This window comes from Pseudopodoces humilis, chromosome 17 (genome assembly GCF_049639895.1).
Source record: "Pseudopodoces humilis isolate 2021_Gansu_Grassland_sample_001 chromosome 17, ASM4963989v1, whole genome shotgun sequence".
Taxonomy (NCBI): domain Eukaryota; kingdom Metazoa; phylum Chordata; class Aves; order Passeriformes; family Paridae; genus Pseudopodoces; species Pseudopodoces humilis.
Window position 1 is genome coordinate 16,324,339 of NC_142216.1, and position 25,187 is coordinate 16,349,525.

The window sequence follows — 25,187 nt, forward strand, 5'->3', positions numbered from 1 at the left end:
GATATGGATTAGAGCAAGAGAAAAACAGGCTTAAAACTTAAAAGGAATAAAGAAAGTTTATTAACAAAAACTATAAGAATAAGAAAACCAGAATAAAACTTCCGGGAAACCCTTTTCTCCCCCGCTACCCAACCATTTTCTTGTTCACATGACAACATAGAAACAAAAAACTTTGGTGTTTAAAACAGTCTTAATTCTTGCTGGAGTCTTTTCATCAGTCTTTGTAGAGAAACAGAAGTCTTCTTCTGCTAATTTATGGAGTTTCTCACAAGAAAACTAATTTTCTTCATAGCTTTCTATTTCTCTGATGCCAGCTGCCCGAAAACCTGTCATCAGATTTTCTTCTCCCATTTCACATCACTCTGAGGTGTGTTATGGGTCAATGAGTCTGGGGATGTCATTTTTAAGGATGAGTTATTCAAAGGCAAAAGTTCTCTTCGTCCGTCTCTGTGAGCATCTCTGGAAACAGAAGTTTTCTCTTTGCCTCTACAAAGCTACAGATCTTCAACTATTACTTGTCTCTTTCTGTTCCAGCACCTCACTGTATCACAACCACTTTACTTTTTGCTCAAAATCCACACTTTGACCTACTCTATTCCTCCCAATATCCTCTGTCATGAATTAAAGGAGTTTTTTCAGGACACTGTTGTCCATCTCTATAGCTTTAACAGAAAAATATTTCAGCTTTTTTAAGCATCTCTTTATTCTCTCCTTCTTCTGAAGCTTAATTCTTTTTTTTACTGTCTCTAATAGTTTATAAAGTCTCTTTATGTGTTGATTACTCTCTTTTTCTTTCTCTGGAAAAAAAGATTAATCTGCAAGTCTCATCTGGGTAATGAAAAGGTTAAAATCTTGCCCAGGTTTTGTAGATGGTTCTGTGATCTCTGTTGGAGCAGCAGCTGGAGCTGTCTGTGATGGAAGATTCTTCATGGCTTCTCTGGAGAGTGTGGTCACTGTCTCAGCCTGCCGCAGGTCCAGAGCTTTTTTCCTTTCTTTCCTCGGCAGTCTGTGGTGAATTCAGTCCCAGCAAAAACTGCAGCCGAGCCAGGGACCGGCCTGGCCCGGCCAGAGCCCGGGGCAAGCCCCGCAGGCCCCATCTCCCGGCCGGGAGCCGCAGCAGGCCCAGCCCAGCCCCTGCCCGGGCTGCATGGGCTGGGCAGGGGACGGGAGGCCAGCTGGAGCTCTGTTACCTTTCACAGCCAGAAAACAAAGAGACAAAGAAATTCCCAGGCTTAGGTCTTAAGATGGTGTTCACAGGTTGATCTCACTTTTCAATGGTTAAAACTGCTGTCAATTCTTAGAAATGGCCAGTTGTTGGCCAGGAGAAAAACTCTTACCAGCTTCCAGCAATTTTAACTTCTTTAGCTGTTTCTCTTTGTTTTCTTAAATGGTAATCTATCACACCATGTCCCCAGGGAAATTGTATCAGCAGAAACAAGGGTGAGCCCTGAGTGCTGCTGTGTTGGTGGATGGAGCTGCTGTTCTCATGTCAGCCATGGTGCGTGGGCCCTGGCAGGGTGGTACCCCCACACACAAATGGTGTTAATGAAAATTCCTGCGGTGGAATTGGATGCAAGACACTGCAACCCAGTAGCAGAGTCACTCTATTTACAGTTTCATCATCTCAGATCTTTTTGAAAGGTTTGGGGACCTTCTGTGAGCCCATGATTACCACAGAGCCCACTGTGGTGGACATAACCTCTCTGGGGCACTCCCTGGACTCTACTTACTAACTAATCCTAAATCCATATTGACAGAATGTCAATTTTATTTTTGTACCTCAAAACCATCTAGCTTTAGGCTTGTTATTTAATCCAAGTTTGCTGTACTGTGAAGTGGAAAAAAACTTTTTGCTTTAATCTGTGGTTTTCCATTAAACACCTGACCCACTTTTGTCCTAACTGGAATGCTTCTGTGCTTAAAATTGCTTCCTAGTTCAGTTGTCTTGGATTCAAAGGATTTTATCAATTGTCAAAACTGTCTTTTTTGGCTTTTGTCCCAACCTCTGAATTGTTACTTTTCTTAAAGAATTTCTTCTATTTTGTCATTTGAAAAATGGTAGAAAAATATGAATTCAATAAACATCCCAACAATATTGAGATGACCTAACTGTGACATGCTCTGAAGGGTGGGTTTTTCCCCTAGTTCATTCTTGTGAAAATTCTACTGTACAATATGCATATTTTAGAGGGGAAAAAGAAGAGGTACTCCATAAAAATGTGATGCATCTTAATTTTCATTTATCATATAGTTCAAAATATTGTGCTTTCTATAGCACATTTTTCAATTCTGTGAGCACATACCATCTCACATACAGTCACTATTTTGTAATAGTTGGTTTATACACTCTGAATTTAATTTAAAATTTAATTTTAATTTAATTAATTTAATTTAATTTTAAAAGTAGGAAAATAATGTTCTTGTACATCAGTGGTGACATACTGTGGTTCTGTTAGAGGTCAGTGTTATTCACCATAGGAGAATCTGAGTTGTCTTTTGAGGGTGGAAGATCGTTGCCTTGCATGAATCAAAAAGCATAGGATGAAGAGGCAGCCCAGAAAAGAACACAGGAGGAAGACCTCGAGGATTCCACTTCAGTTGGTATCTTCCTACATCAGAAAAAGAAAGGGAGCTTCCAGGAGTAAAATAGTCTGAATAAAAAGCACTTCTATAGCATCTCAACAGGTTAAAGAAAGCCTTGGGAACAGGCAGGTCAAGCTTCAGTGGACCAAAGAGAAGGTATGACCAGGGGGCTCCTTCTGCATTCCTGTTTTTCCATGGCCAATCCTCAAGGGTGTCCCTGTGTGTGACCAATGGTCATGCACAAAGCAGGCTGAGCAATTCCTTTGCCAGAGGGGGACAAATTGCAACTCAAAGGGCATCTCGTCTGGGACAGCACATGAGCTGCTCTATCAGTCTAGTATTACTTGAGAAGATACTAGGATGATAAAAGCAAATCATTATCCAGTTCTGGAATGGAGAAGACCCAAATCTCCCAGCCATGTGAACAATTAGCTGCTTCCTTTACCACAGCCTAAGACGGTTTCACCTTTGTAAGTAAAAATAGCTCCAGTAATTGCTTTCTCTGGGTTTTTCTCCAAAGAATGTGAATGTGTCACTTGCTTCCAGCTGACCTAAGTCTGTTTCCTAGCAGGACAATGTGCTATCTTTTTTCTCCTTGTGAGGAGGAGCACTGGCTATTGCTGGCCATCTGCTCACCATCCTCTGTCCCTTACCTACTGTCCAACATTTGTTTTCCTCAAATTTTCTGTTTATAAAACTTGAGGATCCTATGTTGAGACTCCCTGCAGACCAGAGGGTTTGAAGAACAGTGGGGTTCTTCACATTTCTAACTTTTGCTTTTCCCTGCAAAGATGTTTGGGAAAAACCTGTGCTCAGTCCTGTTCAGAACAAGCCACCCAGGCCCTACCGCATGCATCCTGCGTGGACACACTGGGAATCAGCTGGCTGCACTGGAGCATTTATGCTACCTTCCACCTTTTTAAGGTTTCAGTAGCACTCTCTGCAGCTGTTTGCACTTTTGCTTCTTGATTTTAAAAGCAATTTTTTGAGTTCCGGGAAGTCTGTACCTGTCAAGTACCTCAGCCTATGGGGAAAGAGAGAAGGGACAAGTGGCCAGGAATTAGGATAAAAAGGAGGCTGCGCCCTCCAAAAATTTGAGAGACCCCAGGGGAATGCCCCATGGCCTCTCCCTTTATTCAAATAAAGTAAAAGGACTCCTCTGTCTCCTTTTTGGACATAAACCTCTGGTGTTTGTGGATTAATTTTCCTGACAGACTCATCTTCAGATGTCCTACAACTCTCCTCTCCACAGAGCTTGTTTTCTGCAGTCCTAGATCACTTTCCTGGTTCAACTTCCAGAGGACATAGGTGCTGGCCCTGCAGAAGGTTTTGAAGATTTCTCCTGCACTGTATCTTCAGGTTTCTCATTTTGTTTTCAATGGTAGTCACTTCTGCCTATGAATGGACTTCAGAGCAATCTCAGAGAGAAAAGCTTTTCTTCCTTGTCTCTGCGTGGATATTTGGCTCAGTGATGATAATAAAGTGAATTGCTGTACATCTGACCAAAGAGCAGGTAATGGTCACAGTGCATGCCCACAGCTGCTGTTGAGTGGGAAGAGCTTTTTCTTAATGCAGCGTTCAGACTATTGTCTTTGGTAGTTTGTACATTAGTTACCCTTCTGAAAAGTTCTCTGAATTGCTGGAAAACTGACATTGCAAGCCTCAGAAAAGCTAAAGGATAGGCTACTTTAGGCTTCAGCAAAAACTTTAACAGTCCTTGGCTAAAAAGGCAGCATTTACTGTAGGTTGTAAAAGTAAACACAAATGCAGAAAATCCAATTATGTGGAATATCAAACATCTGAGTGCAAGATGAAGGAAGTTGTACATGAATGCCTGACAAGAAAACTATTGAACATATTAAATTATGTGCCTCTCCCAAAATAGCTGGAGTTTTAAAAAGAATATAGCACAGCAGTACTCAATCAAGAACAAAAGTACAAGCCTGCTGCACATCAGACTTGGGACAACTTACTCACAAGGACTACTTTGAAAGTGAGAAAATAGCTTTGAACTGCACGCCATGCCCTTGAGCAAATACACATGCATGCAAATTAGAAAGCAACCTCTCAGTAAAAGTGAAGTGATGTGACAGCACCCTCCTCTATAAACCAGGACAAAGGCAGTGGAAATAGAAAAGAGAGGTGGGAGGAATAGCCAAGCACGGAGCCAGCACCCCAGCTGGCAAATGCAAACTACAGGCCACTGTGCCCTGGCTGCAAGCCTGCTGTGTGCCCACTGTTCTGGGGGGTACAGCTGCAGTCAGACTTTTCTTCTTGGTGCCTGATGACTGTTACAGTGATAGCACAGAGGCAGGAGCAGGAAACCTCAGTTTCTCAGAAAGAAAAATGGTCTTAAAAAAAAAGGTTAAAAAGGTTAAAAAAAATCCCCAACAGCTGTGAATTATTATTCTCTCTGGGAGGTTCTTTCCAGACCCTGCACCATGTATTGTTTGTTAATAAGATAAAGCAGGTTTGATTCCAGCAATGTGTTGTAGCAAACATAATGGTTATCTTCACTTTGTTTCTTTAGTTATGCAGAGTGCTAAGGTTCTTTACTCAAGCCAAAGTGTTTAGATTTACCCCTAACTCAAAAGCTTTGCATTTCAGCTGTGTCATGGTTTAACCCCTGCCAGCAGCCAAGACCATACAGCCTCTCTCTTACTCCTCTACCAGGAGAATCAGGGAGAGAATCAGAAGAGTAAAAGCTGGAAAACTGGATTGAGATAAAGACAGCTTAAAAGGGAGACCAGAAGTTGTGCACACAAGCAAAGCAAAACTCTTTCTCCTCTTCTTTGCTGATCTTAAACACACCAGGCTTTCTTTACTTCAAACATAGTATAAAGGCTTTTGTATGTTGGTGTTCATCATAAACATCACATGAAATAATGTTAAACTCATGATACAATGCTGGAAGCAAAATTCAGTTTCAGTTGCTCCAAATTAATTCTCAAAATTAATAATCAATAGTTTGCCTAGTTTCTTCAAAAGCAAGGTACATTTCAAAACATGCCTTAGCATACAGCCAAAAGTTGTGTTTGAAAAGTGGGGGATATTCATTGGATAGGAATAATTTCCATGTGATCAGTCTGTGTTTCCATGTGAACAGAATCCCCAAACCTTTAGCTTGAGAAGGGGTGTGAGGGCTGAGAGCTATTGAGGTGATGGGATCCAGTTTGTAGGGAAAAGCCTCACGCTGACTTATAAGCTAAATACACATGAGACCAGGCTGGCATTCTATCTGACAAGCTATCAGGCTTTCTCTCATTATCAAGTTCCAAATGAAAATGTTTTCTCTTCTAGTAATGTTTACTTACAAAAAAATGTGCAATTTTGCTTTAAAAAAATAAAAGGTACAGACAATGTTATTCAGTTATTCTTTATCCCTGAGACAAGTCTAAATTTGGAGAAGTATATACTGCCATCATAGACCTGTTTTTACAGGGACCCACTCAGCTAAAATGTACATTTTACTGTTTTCCCAGTGAAAACCTCGCTTTCACCCAGAGACATTCATCTTACATAATCCTAGATAATGGGAATAAAGCATCTGTTGGTGTTAATGACAATTTGCTACAAGCAGTGGTGCCTGTCATCCCTTCTAATAATAAGTAAAATACTTATTAGTCCAAGAATTACTTCAAAGAAAAAGGTGGTTCTTACTATAAAATTGATTCCAGCTACTCATCTGGCCAAGATCTGTAGTACATGCAGTATTATGACAAAATCTGGTCCGAAGTGAGTGGAATATAGTTAGAAAATTTGGATTTTAGATTTGGTATTTGTTTAGTCATGTAAAATTTGTGTAGCATAAACATAAAAGCTGGGAAATTCATCCATGTCAGTTCTGTGTATTTTAATGAGATGATAACTAAACCTTAACTCACATTGTCCTGGGTTCAATATCTGTATAGAGTACTCCAAGGATTTTGTAGTGCTTGCTATAAGCACCATGAATTGATTGGAAGGTTGCTCCTTAGCTTCATTTAATACAAAGCTTGAGCCATTTGGCTGAATTTTTTTTTTTTTTTTTTTGGTTTGTATGGTCTGGTTTTCTTTGCTGCTACAGCAGGTACTGTGGAAATTACAATGCTGCCTGTAAGACCTGTGGGGAACACATCAGTTACACACCTCTGTTATCACTGCCTTTTAACTGGGGATGGATAGGCTCATCCTGACATTTGAAAGAGAAATGGCCATGCTCCATCACCCAGCCTGGGAACTGTACAGCGCTGCAGCTCCCCTCTTCTGCTTTCCACGCCCACAGAGTTGGGTAACTGTTTTCTAGTTTAACCCAGAGACACTCCTTGAATATTTCAGAAGCAGAAAAAGCTGTAATTTATAAATTTATGTACTTTTTTTAGATACAAGTATCTAATAAATCATTTTCATGAATTACTGTTGCCCATTAGCTAAAGAAACAAGCCATTTCAGGCAACCTGTCGTGACTAGTAGCACAGAAAATACACAGATGCCTCCTTTTGGATCCAAGTTTTCTAAAAGCCTGATTTGTAAATAAGATTAGTGTATTCACACAGTCCTAGTATTTTGGCTGGCAGGAAATGCAATCATCAAGCTGTGAAGTTTCCCACACTTTCATGCTTCATTTCCAGGGAAAGAGTCATGTGTGACTTGAGGGGAAGGAGCTGATGAGGCATATAAATATCTCTGTTACAACTCTGTTGCTTAGAAGTGATCCTGTGTCTCAGTGAAGTTCTGCTGGGAGTGCTTTCTGCAGGAAATAAATCTAAACAGAACACGCACAAAGTTGTGCAGGTAATAACAGAGCCTCCTGTGTGGAGTGAAGGTTGCATGTGAGCAGAGGAATTGTGACCCATAGATAAGGCTTTATAGAGGGAAGGCCTTGTAAAATCATGGCTCCGACCAGTTACTTAGCCCAAGTAGAAGGGAACTGCGGGAGAGTGACTCAGCTGGAATAGAGGTAGAGAGCTGTGTGAGCCATGCCGCGTGACTGCCACATGTCCACATCCTGGTGTATTGGGGTCCACATCCTGGTGTATTGGGGTTGGTTGACTTGGGCTTGTTGTGCCTGAAAACTATGTAAACTGATAAGCAGCTAACTACTTAAAAAGGCTGGGGCTTTGGAAATAAAGAGCACTCCTTTGCACCTGCCTGGGGTCTCTGTGTCGCTCATTATCTCAACAGAGGTATGGTGTGTGTGGTCCCCTAATGTCATTGAAAGTACTGATCTGGCTTCCCACCTGAGGGCTTTGCAAGCGCCCTACAGGACTGTCTGTATCTGGAAGTGTGTGATCACACACGGCTGGAGAGGTGCTGCTCTTTAATGGAGCACCTTTGGTTAGCTGTGGACTTACTGCTGAAATGATGCATTGATGTGTCATTACCTGCTGTCATAATAGGATGTCTTCTCCCCTGCACTGTCTGTTTGTCTCAAGTGTTTCAGGCATGAGCTGTGATCAAGAGGGAAGTATTGTGCTGAGGTTTAAAGTGTGGAATTGGTGTTGGATCTTTTCAGTTAAAATATTAATGCAGCAGAATGATCAAACTAATTTATAAATTTGACACCTTTAAATAACTAGTTTTTAGCCAAAAAATAAATTATTGAAGTGACATATATACAATGCATTTCATTTGAGCTCGTTTTAGAAGTTAAGGTAGTTCACAGAATAGTAAGAGTTGAGTCTTGGCAGGGGCTGAGGAAAATGAGCTAAATTTGGGGAGCCTGAGGAAGAAACTCCTAATCCAAGAGGTTGGAGCACTAGTCTGGTTTGGGGGCAAAAATCCTTCTTTTTGAAGTGAGATTTGAGTGTGGGTTCCCCTTTCCCAGGAGAATGTGTCTCATCCCAAGAGGTACTCTGATCCAGGTCTCTTTCAGCGTTGTTGGTTGGGTTCATCATATAGTAGAGACAGTTGTAATAGTCACAAGGCCAAAGAGCAAAGGATATCTTTTGGCAAGAGGATTCCAAGGATAACTTGGGTTTAGAAACCTGAGGCAGAGGAAAGCAGTTTAAACTTGGGTTTGTGTGTTCTTGACCAACAGTGGGGTTCCTGGTCCACAAATGTTGAAGAGGAACTCCAGGAAAGGCTTCATGGTAGTGATTGCCTGTTAGAGGGAAGTGCCTGTGTTACAGGATGGGTCCACATGTCCTTTCCAGCACCCTCCTGCTGCCTGCAGAGAGTTGCAGATCTTCCAGAGCCTCCAGAGGGGTCTGTACTGTGGAGAGCCTGGCCCCTGATCAGGGAGGGACTTCCTCTAAGTACCTGCTCACTAAGCAGTGCTTAATCCTGCTCCTTGCCATCACTATACTGATACTAAAAAATGCTTTGCATTGGGATTTTGCTGCCATTTGAGCTGTTTTACATGAAAGCCTGTGAAAACAGAACCATAATGTTTTGACACAGTGATAAAAGCCAGGAAATTCACCATCAGTGATGGTACTTCCCTTTCTCTTCCTTCACTGCATGACAGTTCTTGTGTAGGTAGTAATTGAGTAGAAATGACAACAGTAGTTAACTTACAGCCTTCTGCTTTGGTACACATTAGCATTCCTTCAAGGAAAAATGTCCATTAAGAGTAAATGATATGTGTTAAAAAATCGCACAGCTTGGATAATCTGCTGTAAATACCAACATCATCATAGGTGAGACTTGGATTTTTAATTTCCCTTTGCAGGTTTGCCATAGAAGAAGTATCCTGAATTCCTTTTCTCTTCTTCCCTATTTTCATGCTTTCCCTGTTACAATAATTGCTCAGAAAATTGAAGTTTAGATCATGTTCCTTACACAATTACTATCAATTGGTTAAATGAGCCATTTTGGCTTTGAATTTTGAGTTTTTGTCTATGGTTCATTACTGTTTGCAATTAGCTGGGTGAGAAAATGGAAAATGCTGATTTATGTTTCATGAATGACAGCTCCCTATTTCTGGTTGTTCCATATTTGTGGTTAAAAGCCTGGTTTATTAATTAATAAGTAGAATTTCTCAGGGTCTTTGATCATTGATACAATCACAAGAATACTGAATATTTAAAAGGAGTTTCCAGTTAATCTCTGGCACATGTGCTGTATCACAAGTCAAAGTATCACCTTAAAAGAACTGTGCTTGAGTAAATAAATACAAAAGAGTCTCACTCTCCTGTTTGGAGTGAATGTACTGTTGGTGAAAATGATAGGTTTAACATTGATTTGGACTGATCAACTGTCAGGACAGACTATGAAATGTCTCCTAAAATAGCTGGTGGCAAAATTCAAACAAAATTATTTTTAAAAAATATCCATCTTAATAGCTAGACCTGAAAAGGAATAACCTGGTTTTCTGAAGCCCTGGAGTTCTCAGAAATTTTATGGATTTTGGTACTTTTTAAAGTGAAGTTATTTCATTAAAAAATGAAATTTTGTGGGGGAGGGGGTTGACCTACCACCCAATTAGGGGGAAAAAGTTCCCCTCAAAGCCAACAAACAAAACTGAAAAAAATCATCTCCAACTTTCAACACCAGACAGCACCAGTTCATTTTAAGTTTTTGATGGTTTCTGGGGACCTCCTTAATGTGAGAACTGCTCATGTAGGCATTGGTTTCCTAGCCTGTCAGCATTTTGTCCCAGTTCATGCACAGCAGGTGAACTTAAAGACATAACTGTGTTTGTGATAAGGGACAGCAGTTCCTTATGTAACATTTTTCTGTTCTGTGTGTGCTGCTTGAAGGCTTGGATTCAGAGGCAGAGCCTTTCCCAGGACTGTGGCACCAGCCCAGCCCAGCCCAGCCCAGCCCGAGGGGCAGCGGAGCAGGGCAGGGCAGGGCTGGCAGCATCCCTGGGGCAGGGCGGGGCAGGGCAGGGCTGGCAGCATCCCTGGGGCAGGGCGGGGCAGGGCAGGGCTGGCAGCATCCCTGGGGCGGGGTGGGGGGGGGGGGGGGGGGGCAGGGCGGGGCAGGGCAGGGCTGGCAGCATCCCTGGGGCAGGGCAGGGCAGGGCAGGGCAGCTCCTTGAGGGAGCCGGGTGGGGCTGGCAGCATCCCTGTGGCAGGGCGGGGCAGGGCAGGGCTGCCAGCTCCCCTGGGGCAGGGTGGGGCGGGGCGGGGCGGGGCGGGGCGGGGCTGGCAGCATCCCTGGGGCAGGGCGGGGCGGGGCAGAGCAGGGCTGGCAGCATCCCTGGGGCGGGGCGGGGCGGGGCGGGGCAGGGCAGGGCTGGCAGCATCCCTGGGGCAGGGCAGGGCAGGGCAGGGCTGGCAGCATGCCTGGGGCGGGGTGGGGCAGGGCAGGGCAGGGCAGCTCCTTGAGGGAGCCGGGTGGGGCTGGCAGCAGCCTCGGGTCATGGACAGCTCCTGCTCCTCATCGCTCCCTCAGCAGCCCCAACGCCGCTCAGCTCCAGCTCTAGCTGCTCGTCAATGGGCAATGAATCAGTGAGAAATCATTCCCATAACTCAGCCCACCTGTTTGAGTTAAGTTACAGCTGGTTCCATTAAACCTGGTAGATGTATTCCAGGTTAATGAGCACCTGAGTTGCAGCAGATCTCGATGTGTTTTGGGGGCATATGTATCCCTTTGCTGAATACTAGTAAATATTTGTTAAACGTTTGCTAATATTCTGTTAGTCTTACTTTTGGGATTCGTTCACTGTGCAGCATTATTGCTTAGAAAAAATGCATTTGTGTGAAGCACAGTCCCTTGTCAGGAGAGGTGCTGCTGGGGGACTGCCTGAGCTGAGCACTGGAGCACGAGGGGCTGGATGCCAGGTCAGAACCCCTGAATAGAGTGCAGGTGCACTTAGGTGCAGTAGAGCTGTTCCAGGTATGTTTGTCTCATTTATTCTCAAGTAAAACCATTTATTTAGTAGGCTGTTTCTCCAACTGTCTTCACCCTAAAGATTTCTATGTGTGTCTTTCAAAACTTTTTTGTTTTTGAAGTATGTTGGGGGCTTCCGAAATGGTGTTTTGTAAATTGCTTTTTCTTTATTGCTTATTTAGCTGTAAATAGACTTTCTAATTGTTTTAGTCTAGCAAAATTTTGAGTTGCTTGCCAAGGAGTTTGTGAAGCTTTACAGGTGGATTAGGCTTGCAGAGAGCAAGAGTGCTCTGGAAGTGAATGACTTCAGGCAAAATTCAGGTGGACTGAAGATATTACTTCAGACTAAATATTAGCAACCTGCTCTGAGTGCAGTATGGGAGGTTAACTTATTTAGTCTCCAAAGAATATAGCAGGAGATAAAGGCAGGGGGAGCAAATTAGTATGAACTGAGTCATAAACTTGGCTGCATGGTTGTCTCTTGTGGAAGTAAACATTGCTTAGGGAAAAATTGTATGGTAAAAATATTTTCTTTAACTTTTCTTTTTTTAATTCTTTGTTTTTTCTAAGATTAGCTATGTATTATATAAGAGGATTGGAGCAAGTCCTTGTCCTTGCTCTGTTTCTGTCTCTGCTCAAAAGCCTTCATGGTCCCTCTCTCTAGATTCTCCAAACTTTGTCTTTCTTACATTTCCTATCAGATTAAACTACAGCTGCCATGGTAGTGCAGTTGAAAGACAGAAAGGAGAGCCTTCATTGGCACTGTCCAAACTGAACTGATTCATTTGGATTAAAATAACAGTAAATCTGGAATGACTTGGATTTTTACTTTTACTTTGTTTTCCAGCTTAAATGGCTGCTTATTATGAATTGGGGAAATCCCTCTGGCAATGTGCTGAAACAGTTAAAAGCAAAGTGTATGCGTTATATTCAGCCCAACAGTCTGGCTGTTTAGAAAATAAGTACTTCTCAGCATGAATGAAAAGTGAAATGTATTAGAGAATGAAGGCTTTGATGAGAACTTACATAAAAAATCCACCCAAACTTCCATTTTAAAATATATCACGTTTAGTCCTGCAGAGAAGTCTTATTTTTTTTTTTTTTTCATTTCAGACAGTTGTACCAAACTTATATTTTATAAATATTTTAATGACAGTTGACATCTGAACCCTCCCCTCCAGCTGTGTAGGGGGAAATAATCTATTCTTGAGTTTTCCTTGCTGCAATTGTAATAACCCTTGAATATGCTAGGCCAAATGCCTTTCCAGAGTGATACAAGGTTTTGGCTCCTAGATGGTCAGAGCTGAGGAAAGCTTTCCTGCAGATGGCATTGCAAATGCTGCAGCAAAGTCATCACCAGGCAAACTTATTTCTTGGCTCCTCAGAGGGTGCCAAGACAGGTGCTCCTTCTTGTCCAGAGATGACTATAATATCATATTTCTAGCCAAGGTGCAATTGACACAGAAACTGCAGATAGATGGACTACTGTTTGCTTGAGTCTGAAAAGCATTTGCCCTAGGGAAGTGAATTTAAATTCTGGTAAATTATATGTGAACATAACCAAAAATGGTTCCCTTGAAGCACTGAGAGAGACTGATAAAATTCAACTGACCATCATGAATGAAAGTCACAAAATGTAACTTTCACAAGTCTAATACCTTTTAAGTATAATAGAAAACAAAATAATTCAGCTTTCACATACATACAGTAGAACTCGGAGTGTACTGTGGTCCATATGTGTTATCAGAAACCCTTTAAAAATATAAACTATAACAAAAAGCAAATTAAGAAAAAGAAACCCCAAGACAACTGATGCAAATGGAAGCATGATTTGCCCCTGACCAGCGTTATCAAACTTTTTATCTCAATTAATGAGTTTTTTCACTTTTATGCTTCCAATTCTCTCCTCTGTCCCACTGAGGGGGATCAAGGGAGAAGCTTCATGGGCCATGACAGCAGGTAACTGCCAGCTTGATCAATTCCAAACTAAGCATTTTTACTTTTGTAATCTGGAGCACCTCTCAGAGCACATATAGGATGCGGGAAAGTAGCACCTAGAATTTTCTAGTGTGCATTGTAGTTGAGCTGGGAAATGCACTGCATGCATCAATGCTCATTACATATTGCCAAACATATGTCAAATAAGACCCATGCTTGTGGTCTTCACCTGGCAGAAATTCTTCCCTCTGCAACACCAATTTCTCGATCATTGTACACTGCTGTTCCTGAGGGCTCTGATGAATGTGTGTGCTTAGGGCCTGGCTTGCTGCTGCTATGTGTTAGTTGACGGTCACACCATGGGAACTGATGGCTTCTGGTCCTACAGCAATGAACCAAGAGACCCTGTGATGCAGCAACGTAGTATCAGAGAAGCTGTGAAGGAAAGCAGTTTTCAGCGAGCAAAGAGGGGAAGGAAAATGCCAAAATCCCATCAATACTCTGTGCAGAGTGGGAAGGACTGACTTCAGTGACCTGACATTTGTCTTAAAATCTGTCCTGTATTAGCTTTAATGACTTTGTAAACATGGGTTGTTTTTTTACATATAGTATACCAGATTGCTTGGTGATGGCAGGTATAGAAATCTCACAGGGGAAACATAAGAGCAGGGATAGTGCAGGTAGCAGCTCTGGCTGGAGAAGCAACACAGATGTGCTTTGTGCTTGCTCTAAGGATAAATGAAAGACTTTTAATATCTAGATTTTTCACTTCTGCTTTTTCTTAGCGGTTCCCTCAAAAGATGCAACTTTCTTTGTTTAATGTATGCTTTATACAAACTTGATTAGAAGGCAAATCAAAGCTTACTCTGCAATGGATGCAAACATTCCAAAATCCCAATTAATCTGTTGTCATAAGCAGCAAACAAGCTGCTTTCTCATTTCAGTGCTATCAAATAATTCAGCATTCAAATTAATCATAGACCTCAGGAAAATCAATAATACAGTTATGCATGAAATAAAGCATGGCTTCTGTTCAAATAAGCCTACTCATTTCTAGCATATTCTGGTTCAGCAAATCTTTAATATGCAGTTCCCTGTCTGGGAAGGCTGCTCACAGCAATGCATTGATGGCAAAAGTACAGTACCTGTGTCCTCAGACTAATGTTCTTGCTTGGTTTTTCCTTTATGACGCAGAAAACAAAGAGCTGCGGAAGGATCGAGTAGGTAATAAAGAACTGCAGCATCTGAAAATAAAGAAGCAGCTAATTTCAGATCTGCAGGTCCAAGATGTGCAGTTGACAGCTGAGATCTGCAGAGAGAAACTACAAGTTCCTGTTCCATCAGTTTGAAGCTGGAGGTGTGGAATTTTACCCATAAAAACTCAAGTGTAGATCAGCTTGATGAGGTAAAGGGTCAGAAAAGAGATCAAAGTGTGGCTCCAGAGTTTCATTATAGCTGCTGGGATCATATGACTGGTACTTAGCAGATGAAAGCTTTTAATTATACTCATGTCTTCACACCTGCTGGCAATTATAGCATCTTGTCTCATCTGGGGTTTTGTGCCTTTCTTGTGGCAAACTGAAGTCCATTCTCATTTAGTGAAGGTTTTAGCAGTAGTTCTGTACAGTGTGAAGATCAGTTCAAGATAATGAAGTACTTTGCATGAATAAGTGATTGTCAGGATTGATGTTTGAGCTGCTTGAGGACAAAAAGTGACTTATCTGATGTTGCTTATGAGGTAAGTAGGCAAACTGGGAGCAGTACCTGTATCTAATATCTACATATCTGGATCAGTTTTTCTTTTCTCATTTTGTCTCTCATTTATTTTTTACTTCAGCAAAATCCAAACTAAACCTTTTCAACCTGATCCTATTAAGAAATCTAATTAGTGCTACAGCTTGCAGGGCACTATTATCATGTTGACTTTTAATCATGCCACTGTGAGAGTGTTTTTCCTGAACCCTGAGTGTTACAGAATAATTTACTTGAACATGCTGAGGCAGAAAACTTTTCTTAAAAGAGAAAAAAACTCTTTCAACTATTGTGTATTTACTAGCTGCTTATGTGATGTTAGAAAAAAGGTGAGCTATCCAGACTGGGCAGATGAGCTTCATGTTGTCTTTGTAGCAGTCCTCCATGAGTGGAACAGATTGTCTTGTGTAAGAAAGTGCAAGCTGACTAATAAAATCAGCTGAAGGACTACAAAATTGAGCTTCCTTTGTAAAAGGACTGACCACAGATTTCAGGGATCTCTGAAGGTTTGTGTGATTGCCTCTTACAGCTGTGTCTTAGTTATGAAATGCTTTATTTTGATTAAACCATCATTTTTCTGGTGAGTACCACTTTTACTTGATTTTTAATTAGGGGGAACAACTGTGCTGTGCACTGCTGAGCATTCAGAGAATACCAAGTGAAGAATAAAGAACTTTACAAACAGAATGTCAAACCTTGTGAGTGTTTCTTCATTGGCCCCTTCCCCAGACCTCATTTCTACACTTGGGTTTTGCCCATGCTGTAGTAGTCATGGCTCTACAATGTCTATTAACCCTGCTGGGATGAAGTAAGTCCAGCAAAATTTTTATCTAAATTCCCTAGTAAAATAGGAGTTGGGAGGACAGGGGAAAGGTCTGGAAAAGTCCTTTCTTCAAGAGTGACCCTGCCTTGCAGAGCCCGAGGAATGTGAGGGCTGTCCTGGCTGTGCTGCCTCTGTTGTCGCTGTGACTGAGTGTCCTGAGCCTGGGGAGGGAGGTGCTGCCTTGCAGAATGGAGATTTTCCCTTTTGAGCATTTTAAGTTTGTATTTTGTCCCACAGTAGTTGCATTTTGTAAGACAGTAGAAGTTGTTCCCTTTTTAAGGGGTAGAGAATAGAATTAATGTATTGAATCACTAGAAACCTGGGACAGACTCCCTTAGATTGATGGGCTCATCAGGCAGAAAAGTGGGAGCCTGTGCTTGTCTCCTCAGTCTCTCAACAAAAGGAAAAGGACACAAAGCCACTTTTGCCCTCACAGTTCACTTCTCCCATCCAAACTGCCTGGATTTAGCCACAAATTTTAGCTTTTCCTGATGCTACAAATGCATGGACCAGTGTGAGCTATGACTCACTGGGGGCAGAGAAGGTGGGGCAGCAAAACCCACTTTTATACAGGACTTAGGGATCTAAATGTGGGGCTGGGAGAGGTGAGAAAATCTTGGTGATTTGGCAAAATTTGTAGTTGTGAGGTACTAATTTTCTTTGACTTTTTTCATTATTTCTGCTGCCCTTTTCAGTGAAGGGATCTCTTACCAGCCCCAAAACCCTGCTCTGGGCTTTTGGTATAGATAATGAAAAGTTGATGGAGCTTTTAGTTAGCTGAAAGAGCACCATGCCAATTTGCAGAAAACTGTTGTCATTACATGATTATAAAAACTGTGTAACTTCTCTGCTATTTTTGAAAGTTTCAGTCCCTTCCTGAATTACTACAGTGACATTTAATCTGGTCTAGGCCAAGGCCTTCTTATTTAACATTAGTACAAGTCCTTAAGCCAAAGTATATATAGATAAATTAAGTATAAAACAGTGAACAAGTTCTTTGAAGTTGTGAGTTTTGAGAGTGTGCTTGAGAGATTTCCTTTGTTTTTAAATGAGACACGGAAAATTGATGACTATAAAGACATCAAGCTGTTTGACTCCAATTTGTTTTGGCTGATTTATGTGCACTTCTCATACCATTGCATCAAACTGTGCTGTGAAGTAGAAAGCAGAACCATGTGATTTCACAAAACCTCCATGATCTTTCCAGAGTGTTTATGAGCATAAATAATGAGTGTCATTCTGCAGGGTAGCTCACAAAGTGTTGAAGTCAGTAGAAAGTTGCTTGTTGACTCCAGCATGTTTTAGATCCAACACTGGAACAGACTGATCTGATGTGTTGTGGAGTCTGTGCTGGAAATAGCCCGAGCCCAACTCTAAACCACCCTGCTGTAGTTAACCCAGCTCTGAACACTGTTTTCCATCATCTTCCTAACATCAGCTGGTCTCTGATATTGTGTAAGAAAAAAAAAAAGATGTTAATGTCTCAATCAAACACTAAAAGACTGAGGACATGAAGTTGCAAAATTAAGTATTCAACAGAAGAAAGAGATCTTAAAGTGAATGTTATATTATTCTTGAAATAAATCAGGCTTTTCTGATATTGTCTGATTAAATAAGAAGTGTAAGGATGACTTCATGATTGTTGTAGCAGGGGGTAAAGGAAATTTACAGACTTCTGTTTTTCTGTGTGCTGCCTATAATGGGGGAAGGAGATTTTCCCTCTCTGCAGGTGATTAGTTTCCACTGGACATGTAGTAGAGATAGACTGTCTTATTTCACAGATGGTAAATTCAAGTTATTATCTGGTAATGAGAGAGCCAACATTTAATCTATCATGAACAAGGACAGCTGAAACCAGTCTTACTCCAGTTGTCACTGGCTAGGGGAGCTCTTCTCTCTCTGCTTTCACAGCTGGATGTTCTTGCTGATAATATCAGTAAAGAGATCAAGCACAGAAATATCTGGGCTCAGAGTTTGCCAGGTAGTGAGGGTCTTTGCAATACTTACCAGTGCCATCTTGGAAGACTTATGTTTACTGCTGTAAAACTTCTAAAGTCAGACATAAGCTGAAGTGTAGGTAACCCTTTCAGAGTTGGGATTCTGTGGGCAGAGGCTCTCATATGATGGTGTTTGCAGCAGGTCTCTCACTTCTGGGCCTTCTGGCTTCAGCTGGAAGCTCCCAACATTATCCCCAAAGTGTAGTAAGAAGAATAATTAGAATAATTCTCTTCTCAAAGAAGGTGACATTTATGCCCTCACAGGGGAAAGGGTGTTAATGTGCTGTCAAAAATAGCCTGCACAGGAGTCAGCCCTCATCCATGCAGCCTTCCCCTCCAGCTTATTACTCATGGGGAAAAAAAGCCTAAATTGAAATATTTTTCCTGGTTTGCCTCACAGTGAGCCTGGGTTTATTTCCTCTCACATGAAGGTATGCATAAAAAGTCTGCACATCTGCACTGGGCTCTGGGCAAGTTTAAGGTAGGTAGAGGATGCAGAGGATTTCTAGACAAGCAAAACTGTGTTTTCTGAATCACTGGAATTACTGTATTTTATTTTTAAGATTACCTGTCCTTCTCTCTGTCATGTCATGCACAAATTAGTCCTTCAGAGAGTAATTTGAAAACCGTGACTGTGTGTGACAAGAAGGCACATTGTGAAATGTGTGGTACTTTTGTTTTCAGTTAATTAAAAACTTGAGATCTCTCATTACTAATGAAGCTTCAGGTTTCTGTTCTTTGAAGCAGACAAATTTCTAATCGGGCATAATTACTGAGAATTGCTCCTTGGCTGGATCTATTAACTTCCCCTCCTCTTTTTCTTTTTCGCCCCTCTCCTTTTCCTCGTGTCTTGGCCTGAAGACAGTAAAATATATAGCAAACCTCCAATAATTACCTGAATGGCAGACATTTAATAGCTTTATAAAGTATCTGAGTGAAGGTTATTAAATCTGCTGTACTGAGCTTTTCAACTACAGCTGTTTTATTCTCTATCTACACAGAACTTAAAAAAATTCTCTGTGTGCAAAAGAAGCATTGCTTTCCAAGTATACATTAATTAATTGTCCATTTGTATTGATTATATTGATGTTGGACATAATTTGTAAAAAATGCATACAAAGTACCTGCCCTTGAATGGTTTTCTGAGTAGACCCCAAAATGTAAATACCTCCTTATTGTTACAGATTGCCTTTCCCTGTGTCATTTTAAAATTGCTGCTTTCTCCTGAGCAGTGAGAAATTACGCATTTCAAGTTACCCACACAAAGCATTTTCCACGGGGACCTAATTCACTAATTCCATGAGCAGCCTGAGGTTTGCTCTCCTCATGTCCAGAGCTGAGGTTTTCCTGGCACTTTTCCTCCTGTCACCAGAGATTTTAAACTTGAAGGCTCTGTCCTTGCCATGGCCAGGACAGCCCCAGTCTCCACTCAGCTCACAAGATCCACTCTGTTGCCAAGGAGGGGTTCTTTCCCAGTTGGCTCCCTTAGGACCTGTTCCATAAAACTATCCTCCAGGTTTTTCAGGAATCTCCTGGCCCAAATTGTACCAGCTCTGTGATGCTGTCAGTTAATCTCTGGAAAATAAGTTGGCATGGCTTTGTGGATGTTTGCTTGGGTAAAAGCAAAAGGTCTCAAGAGCTGCCTGTAAGGTTTAATGAGCTCCAGTCTGCTGTGACTTGCTCAGTGTTGAGTCCAAGTGTGATCACTGCTCAGCACATTTTTAAATGGGTTTATGAAAATTACTCCTTGAAATGAAATCCTGCTGGGAGAACCTGCTGCTGGCCTGTGCTCTGTTTTTGTGTGTGCCTGGTGTCACCTGCAGGGGGAACAGAATTGCTTGTGAGGGTAACTGCAGATTTAGACAAAAAGTACCTGATGTCAGGCTATACTCCTCTATCTGTGGAAGTATTTGCATTTAGAGAAATGCTTTAGATCCATCCTGGGGTTTGAGCTGCTTATTCAGGCTATTTTTAACTTTTTCTCTGCCTTTGAAATGCATTTTCCCTCAAGGCTGGTTCAGGAAATTGCCACATTTCTTGAAACAAAGGCAGGCATCTCTAGGTAGGATTAGGCAAAAAGCAACATAGGTTTGGTTGGCACGTGTGGCATGGATAAACTGGCTTTTATCTGATGTTTCTCTTCTTTTCAGTCTTGATTTATCACTCAGTTTTCACTGTTGTTATAAACGTAATAGCAAAATAACGTTAATATAAAAAGCAATTTATTATAAAACAATTTCAAGCACAAGCAACGAGAGAAAAAACCACAATAAATAAATCAGCGCAGCGCCGGGTGGACAGGGGTCTGCACCCAGAGGTACAGATTTTCCCAAATCCACGAAGGCGGGATTGCAGTCCGGGGTTTTTATAAGGATTTTTGTATCCTGAGGCAAAACCTGGGATGGGCACAGTCCAACAAAGAGTCTAGATGTGCGGTTGAATAGATTTCGGTCGACGGGGCAGAGTCCTTTCACATGCGAATGGTTCTGGGTGCCTTCTGGTTGCATCTTTTGGTTGGACTCCCGGGGTGGAGTGTCCAGGTCGGGTGCAAAGCGGATGGATATCTCAGCCGGGCTACTCTCATTGTCTGGCTTGATTGCCTGTGTCCTGCTCTTGATCTCGGGCTGATAAGCGTCGCCGTGGATCGTTACCGCCTGACTCGGGAAGGAATCTTTAGATCATACTACATTTTATATCTTTACATTATTATAAATATAACATATATTTCTTTATTCTCCTTCACGAATTTTTATCCAATGCCACATTTATCACACTGCTTCCCCTCTTCCTTTTGTCTTGTTTTTTTTCTCCCTTTGTGCATTCTTCCGCCTTGTGTTCTGAGGCTTTCTAAAGGGTAAGACTACTCAACAATGAACAAGGAATAGTGAAGTTTTCAAATCTGTGACTTTGAACAAAAGAAAAATAGACTTTAGTTAATAAGTCATTGAAAACAGTATTAAACAGTATTGTAATTAGGGGAAAAAATTATGGCAAAGGTGTTTATAAACCTGAGCCTGAATAATTTGAACTTGGGGGTTCAGAAAGAAGGCAGAGTACCAAACTAAGCTGCTTCAAAAACTCAGGAAACCTAACTTTTGTCCATGGCTTTCCTTCAGGGCTCTGGGAAACATTCTTTTGCTTTCTTTCATTTTTTCTTATTAGAATTTTCTTTGTAAAATATTCCAACACTGTAGATGAAAGTTCTGTAATAGTAGCAGTAATTATCTCCTGTGTGGTATTTACCTAAGACAAATCTCTACCAAAACAATTTTCCCCATTTGCTTTCTTTTGCTGCTATTTATTACACAGGTTGTTTGACACTTTCTCCCTTTTCTTAATAATTTGCTAAATTTTATTGTACTGTACAATTTAAACCTCATTTAAGCAATGTTGTGTACAAACCATGTCATCCAGAATTGGCAAAAAATATCTACAGGCATACTACAAAAGTGCAGTTCTCAAGACTTAATTCCATTTTGTTATGGCTGGGAAATGGAGATCTTTGCTTCTCAAGAAATAATCCAATACTGTAAGAAGCCCCAGTTGTATTGCCAGTTCCTAAAACAGCTAGTGAATGTTTCCTGCTGACCTCATAGATGTTAATACAGATTTTATGCCTTGATTTATAAGCAGAAACTCAAGTATAACCAGCTTATGAGTTCTTCCCATTCTTTAATCCTAAAAAGGAAAGGTGGCAGAGAGCTGAACTGATAGCTTAGAAAACAATTGATGTGGAAGGGAATTTAGCACTCTTTCTCTGTAAGTGGTTTTCAGGCAGAACTGAAGAGCTGCTACTCTTACACTCCTTGAATACATCAGGCTTTAATATTTGAGCTAAGACCCCACATCAGGCAAATAAAAAGGTGTTACTGAAGGGTTCCTGTAACTTCCCTTGGCCTTTGACTACTTTTGCTGTTTATTGAGCACATACTCTGCTGATAGAGCAGTGTCTTAGAGGAACTTTCTAAGATGTCTCCAGATAGTGCATCCTGAATATTTTGATACACAAGGGTTACTCTGCACAGAGATTCATGCTGCCAGGCCTTGCCTTGATTTGAGCCAGTTCACCGTGTGATAAATGAACTTATAAAAATTCGTAGAGATCTAAATAAATATATTTGTAGCGATAATAATATAAAATATAAAGTACAGTGTGGCCCACAAGTCCTTCCCAGATCTAGTCGCAAATTCCCATTCGAGAGATAACGATCCTAGCCGGCGCCCATCAACGGAACAGAATGAGCAGGACACGGGCCATCAGGCTGACAAAGGGACGAACTCGGACGAGATACTCATCACCGGACCTGAACACCCCGCCTTGCAGGCCACTGTTGGGGAAGCAATCAGGCAGACAAAGGGAAAAAGTCCAGCCGAGATATCCATCAGCTCCAACCCGGATCCAACCATCCCATCCAGATGGCCTGAACCAAAATGAAATCAAGGAACACTCAGAACTTCTTTACATATGAGGAGACTCTGCCCGGACGTCTATTTGACTCTATTCTCCAACGCCAGGAAATCAATTCATCCAACAATCAAGGACCCTTGGTGAATGGTGCCTGCCTGGAATTTGGCCTCAGGACACAAAATCCCTATAAAAACCCCGGACAGTCTACCCTCCTTCGTGGATTTGGGAACACCTATACCTTTGGGTATAGACCCCTGTCCACCCAGCGCTGCGCTGTTTATTTTATTGTGGTTTTTCCTCATTGTTTATTTTTATTATAAAAATTGTTTTATAATAAATTGTTCTTTTATTTAACCCAAATTTGCCATTGCATTTATAACAGATTGGTGCCGTGAACTCGGATCGGAGAAACTGCGGGGAATCTCACTGCCCAGGACGGGTACCCCCGCTGATTTTGGCGGCCTGGTGAGTTGAGAGCCCCCGTAGCTCGTTCCGACGTCCGAACCAAATTTAGGCTGAGATAAAAACCACAATAAAAAAGAAAAGGATCCGGATCGGAGAGCTCGGAAGGCACGGAGCCTTCGGGAAGCCGCGGCTTGTTTTGCTCGTAAAACGTCTAGTGTGCACAAAGACACCCACGCAGGAAAATAGCTGTAAGTACTGCTGGTTGAGTGGGCGATCGGGCGAGTGTGTGAGACGTGATCTGATCACGGGGCGAGTGTGGACTTCAAGGCCGCGTTTCCATCCTCCCGCGAGGGAATTGGCCGGCCGCGAAGGAAGCGATCCAGAGTGAAAGTTTTTTTTTCTCGACACACACTTGTAAAAACCTGAGGCCAAAGGGTGTCTCAGGGACTGATCACAAGGAACTAAAAGGGGAAGGATACGTCCTGTCGAGCTCGGGAACTGGTAAACCCTTTTAGTTAACGGACCCAGGTAGAGGTCCGGAAGAGGATCAAAAGTACCGATTACAAGAGACCTCAGCTCAGCTCGCTGAAGGGTGAGTATCGGCAAATTTTGATTCCTAGAGTAAGTACACAACGCAGAAACGGATACCGACTCACGGAGAAGTTGAAGACAGGTAAGAAAATATATTTGCGAAGTATGGGGCAGAAAAAGAGTAAGCTTCAAAGAAGAAGCACAGGGAAAAATTCCTCCGATCAGGGGGAGGAATCACCAGATATCCCACTGGAAAGTCCCTTGGGGTGGATGCTAAAACACTGGGAAGATTGTCCCCAGAGGAAGGAGAAATCAAAGGCAAATTTGATACATTATTGTATGGAGGTTTGGGGAGGACAGGAGTTGAGAAGTCATCTCACTTGGCCAGTGTTAGGCACATTTGAAAATGGACGTGTAATAAGTTATTCTCCTATGTGGAGAACAAGGTCCCCTCAGATCCTGAGGAGAGGGAATATGCTAAGCTCTGGGTAAATGTCAGAGTAGGGCTATTCCCAATAAAACAAAAAGAAAAACGTGAGTCGAGAGCTGAGTCCTGGGAACCCCTCGATCACTTACCACCCCCATATCATGGACCAGCGGGACCTTCCTCTGCAGATCAAGTGGTGCCTTCAGCACCCTTGGGCCCCTGAGACCAACCCACTGAGATACGTGTGTCTCAAGCGGGAGACTCGGGGCCAGCAGCGATGCCAGCAGCCCTTCCCCTTTCCCCGCCTGCAAACACTGTAGCCACAGCAGCCTCTTCGGAGGTTTCTCCTGCACAAGGCTGGGGATCACCCTATCCGTCCTTGCCAGTCCAGCCGCCACAACCGGGACCCTCCCATACAACGGAGGGGACTCCTCCCTTCAGCCGGGTGGCGGCAGAATTCCCACAATTGATAACGGGGAGGCAACCCACAATCACCAACTCCCCTCCCGCAAGTAGAACCCGTTTGAGAGCGAGAATGATGGATAATGAATGGGGAGAGAGTGAAGAGGGGCACCGGTTGTTCCCTCTTAGGGAAGTACCGACGGCCCCGGGAGTGATCGGTTTTGTGAATGTAGCCCTTAACTCTGGAGATGTAAGAGCATTTAAGAAAGAGATGGGGCGGTTGTTGGATGATCCTTTTGGTGTGGCTGAGAGGTTAGACGAATTTTTAGGGAGTAGTATTTATACCTTTGACGATCTTATGGCAATCCTGAGATCATTGTTTAATCAGGAGGAAAGAGAGATGATTAAACAAGCTGGTATCAGAGACTGGGACAGACGCAATCCACAGGGGACGCCAGGTAACCAGAAATGGCCTAGCGTAAGCCCGAGCTGGAACGCACAGACGGAGGAAGGCAGACGGAACATGATGGATTTAAGGAGCATAATTGTACAAGGTATAAGAGAAGCGGTCCCTAGGGGCCAGAATATTAGCAAAGTTTTTAGAGAGTGTCAAGGGAAAGAGGAACCACCCACTGAATGGATCGAGAGATTATGGTGAAGTTTACAGATTTACTCTGGGACTGACCCGAACTCTCCTGTGGGGGAGGTTCTGTTAAAAACACAATTCGTTGCTAAATCTTGGGAGGACATTAGGAGAAAATTAGAAAAGATCGAGGGGTGGCAAGATAAAAGCCTCCAGGAGCTCCTAAGGGAAGCTCAAAAAGTATACATGAGGAGAGAAGATGAGAAGCAGAAATTGCAGGCTAAGGTTTTAGTAACTGCGGTGAAAGAGGTCCAGAAACAAGAGCAGATGCAGGGTAAGTTTAAAACACTACCTGGAAAAAGTCGAGGTTCTCACCGGGCAGCCCCGGCCCCACGGAGAGAACCCCCTGAATGCTACTACTGTAAACAGGTAGGACACGTTCAGCGGAGTTGTAGACAAAGAATAAAAGATGAGAAAATTTTTCAGGAGGATTAGGGGTGTCAGGGGCTCTTTAATTTGGGGACCGGAACATCCAAGGAGCCCTTGATAAAATTAAAAGTGGGCCCCCAACGACAGGA

At 42.3% G+C, this 25,187-nt stretch overlaps 1 protein-coding gene and 1 long non-coding RNA gene across 5 annotated transcripts in view; one reads left to right on the forward strand and one right to left on the reverse strand.

Moving 5' to 3' along the window:
- KCNIP1 (potassium voltage-gated channel interacting protein 1) overlaps nucleotides 1-25,187 on the forward strand; it is a 179,113-nt gene that overhangs the window by 90,636 nt on the left and 63,290 nt on the right. The window lies entirely within an intron of this gene.
- LOC148182987 (uncharacterized) lies at nucleotides 12,571-14,741 on the reverse strand. The gene is made up of 3 exons (XR_015774042.1): nucleotides 14,653-14,741; nucleotides 14,427-14,525; nucleotides 12,571-13,716 (listed from the first exon to the last, which is right to left on the reverse strand). It is a non-coding gene; the product is annotated as an uncharacterized LOC148182987 (long non-coding RNA).